The 4,113-nt window shown below is 44.5% G+C and overlaps 1 non-coding gene across 1 annotated transcript; it reads right to left on the reverse strand.

The window, feature by feature from the left end:
* Positions 1-3,223: 3,223 nt before the first annotated feature.
* Positions 3,224-3,297, reverse strand: Trnat-ugu (transfer RNA threonine (anticodon UGU)). The gene has a single exon. It is a non-coding gene; the product is annotated as a tRNA-Thr (tRNA).
* Positions 3,298-4,113: the final 816 nt, after the last annotated feature.

A 4,113-nucleotide genomic window follows, 5' to 3' on the forward strand; every position in this document is an offset into this window, starting at 1 on the left:
CCTTGCTACGGTAAAAGACGACAGGTATTATTCAATATATATATATATATATATATATATATATATATATATATATATATATATATATATAAGGCTGAACACTGATAAAACCGACAAATTCCAGAGATAGATTACTGACCGTCCTGACTGGAAATAGAGGAAAGGTCCTATGTACACGTGTCTGGAAATGCATCGCTGTCACGGTAGATGGCGCTGACGAATAACAGTTCCTCTGAGCATGTTCCATGTCTCCCTTGTGTGTTGCATGCTGTCTGACTGACGCACTGTACTGTACAAACGCCAAAAAGGGTTTGAAATGTTGTGTGATGTGGTTGGTGTCTGTCAGGATACTTGCTTTGGTGCAGGTGTGCTGCCTCTCGACCGTTTTCATCTGCTTGGCCATACACAAACACCATCTCAGTTTGTTCCCAACATGAATACCGGACCAGTCTACTGTTTACAGTACACTACATGAATCACACAGCCTGCATGCAACACACAAGGAACACACGGCACATGGTTTGAAGAACTGTCATTTGTCAATGCCGTCTACTGTGGCAACGTTGCATTTCCATTCATAGGACCTTTTCTCCTCCATTTAGACATTTAAATGTCTTGAAAACTACACATCAGATCAAAAATTCATAATTATAATGTCTTTGCCTTGGAGGGGGACATCCAACGATATCACACTTGACCCCCCAATCCCATCCCACGCATTCATAATGGAAGGCAACTTTGAAATCTTCAATGAGAAAGTAGGGGTTTCGACCTCAATTTTGATATCAAATTGATATGCAAATTAATTAAATTGGTCAATTAATTACCTGCCACCCTCACCCCCAGATAATATCACGTTTTTTCCCCAGCCAGCACATGGATCCCTGCACCCTCCCCCCTCCCTTCCCCACCCTCTCCCCCACCTACCCTATTGGCGGGAATTCCGAATCATGGTGTGAATTCTGAAATTTCACGGTAAAATCGAATTTTCGCTGTAAAATTCAATTGACAATCCAGAGAACGTAATATTAATGGAAACTGTTGATGGAGATTGTTTATAAAACGGGGCTAGGAGGTAGAAAGCGAAAAAAATTCAGAGGACGGGAAATCGGGGGAATTACGCAATGCAGAAGACATAATTTGCATTTCGTAGAACAGGGATACTCTTATTTATCTTGTAATCACATCGTACACTGCGGCCACTCCATCGGGTGCTATATGTGGCTTGCCATGCCACGCGGCCGTGGCTGCCTGAAAAGAGGTGTCGCCCATGCAGCAGTCTGTTGTTGGAAGAGCAGTCGCTCGCAAATGGCGAGTTTCGGCTGGAAGAAAAACAGCTCAGTGTCCTACTTGAGAGTTTTGAGGAACATAGTTCATTCTCTAAACGAATGATGCCAAAAATTATGCTCTGCTTCCTTCACACACTACGTTTTATGCAGGCGCCACTCCAGAAACTCGTTGAAACTCTACCTTGGGACAATATACATATAACTCGATCTACATGCCCTGATGAGGAAAATATTCAGCTTGTGACTAGGAGAGGAGTATTCCCTTATGAATATCTGGATAGTAAGGCAAAACTTTATGAAACTAGGCTACCTGACGTATCTGGATTTACCAGTACTCTCTTAGGCGATGCCATAACTGGTGCAGAATATGAGTATGCTGTGAATGTTTGGGGGAAATTCAACATTTCCAGTTTGGGTGAATTCGGAAGACTATGCATAGACACTGACGTGTGCTTGCTTGCAGATGTTTTTGAAAAATTCCGGAGTGTATACTTGGCCACGTACTCTCTAGACCCCACCTTTTATTACATAGCACCTGGGTTGTTCTGAGACGCAATGCTCAAGAAAACGAGGCGCAGCATCGAACTTTTGACTGATGCTGATATGGTCCTTTTCTTTGAGCATGGGATCCGTGGAGATCTTTGCCAGTGTGTCCATACACACGCCAAGACAAATAATCCACGTATGGGTATGAGGTTCAATACATCCCTCGATTCTTGTTGTATTCTATATTTGGATGTGAATAACTTATACGGGCACACCATGATGCTTCCATTGCTGGTTGGTGGGTTTCAGTGGATTCCCAAAAACGAATTAGTGTGATTAGGTGAAAAAATAGTGGGTCTGGAGACTGATTCTGATGTCGGGTATGTGGTAGAGGCAGACCTCATATATCCTGTTAGTGTGCACGAAATGACAAGCGACTTGCCGTTGTGTCCATAGCAACGAGTCACACAACGAAGCACTATCCCTAAACTGGTGGCCACTGTTGGACACAAACAGAGGTACATAATTTATCATCGTAATCTCCAGCATTGTCTCAGCTTAGGGAGGAAGATAGGCAGAATCATGCAGGCCGTCTCTTCCAATCAGTGAATTAATCACCGAAAAGAGAGCAGGCGCAACTAGTGATTTCGAAAAACATTTTTATAAATTAATGAATTATTCCATTTTCGGTAAAACCATGCAGAACGTAAGAAATGAACGATATATTTTGATGAGGACCGACTGGGAGGGGCCATGGATCGTAAAGAGAGTGCATCGCTAGACCAAATTTTAAGCAGCTTACTGTTTTCAAAGAGACCTTCGTTGCTGTGGAGATGTCGAAGGTTTCAGTAGAGTTTATGAAACCTATCTATTTGCGGATGTGTGCACTGGATATCACCAAACTCCACATGTACCGATTCCACTATGAGTTTGCTGAAACTAATTTTGTGGAATCAAAGTTACATTGTATGGAAACAGATAGCTTCATCTATTGGTTGAGGAACTGCAATCCATATGAGGTAGTTAAGTGTCATGTTAATGAATTTGACACATCGGGATATGCAGCCGATAATCCTTGCAGTATTGTTTCTTAGAACAAGAAGGTTATCAGCTTAATAAAGGGTGAGGCGCATGGATTGCCGATTTTGGAGTTTGTGGATCTAAGATCCAAAATGTATGCGTATCATACAATAGATGGTGGCACCCAGAAGCTTGCTAAGGGTGTAAGACATATGTCATCATGTGTCCTCACAGTCGACGACTACTAGCAGTGCCTGTACAGTGGTGGTCGTGGTGCTCCACTGGAATCTCCGCATATGATACAGCAAACTAGTATTCGATTGCGAGGTCATGAGGTATATACAAGTCAGAGTGAAATTACAAAGAAATCGAGACCATTAGCTGCTTACAGGTGTTGATAAATATCAACGGGGACAATTGAAAATGTGTGCCCCGACCAGGACTCGAACCCGGGATCTTCTGCTTACATGGCAGAGGCTCTATCCGACTGAGCCATCGAGGACACAGATGAGATTGCGACTGCATGACTTATCTCCGGCACGCTCCCCTGAGACCAACATTTCCAACTTACTGTCCACACACTACATTTGTAGTGCCCCTGCCCACTATACTCATTACTTACGGCAGTCAGTCTACCGATTCCCGTTTGTTTGAGCAATGTGAGTGCATCTGCACTGAAGATGGTGGGCGGTGGAATGGGCTCTTTCCTTGGCTCAGAGGGTGAGGTGTGAGTGAAACATTGGTGGTCTCACTAACAGTCATTTATTGAGACATAAGACCATTTAAACAAACAGACTAATACAAAGTGTTTTAACTCACTCAGTACCTTGCGGTGGCGGAGAGTAGGAGTCGTAGCGTGCAGATTCCGATGACAGCTGCTGCGGCGACGGCTCGTGTGGCAGCGGCAGTGGCGTATCGTACCCGTGACTCACTGTGGCGGCGGCGTGGCCTTCTCCTTGTGCATTCACTTGTTGCGTTATTAATAAGTGGCTACGGTGAGGCGTGGAGTGCTCTGTCCCGGAATCGAACTAAAGACTCTCAGGTTCGGCGTCTTCTGGCGGAATTCATCAACATCTAGGTTCGCAGGTGACCCATTTGGCGAGGTCGCAGTCCCTTCGTCCTCACCAGCCCTCTGGGTAAGTGCCACACGAACTTCTTTATGGTAACATCTGGGATGACATCTTCTGTGTTGACCTATTGCGTGGTACCGACATCTTCTGTCGAGCAGCTTAGCGGCTAAGTCGTTGTAACGAAGTATGACGTCCGCTGATTAACCATTGGTCCGTCCATCCAGGCGACGTTTCTTTGTCTCTTCTTT

Source organism: Schistocerca serialis, chromosome 3, assembly GCF_023864345.2.
Source record: "Schistocerca serialis cubense isolate TAMUIC-IGC-003099 chromosome 3, iqSchSeri2.2, whole genome shotgun sequence".
NCBI lineage: Eukaryota > Metazoa > Arthropoda > Insecta > Orthoptera > Acrididae > Schistocerca > Schistocerca serialis.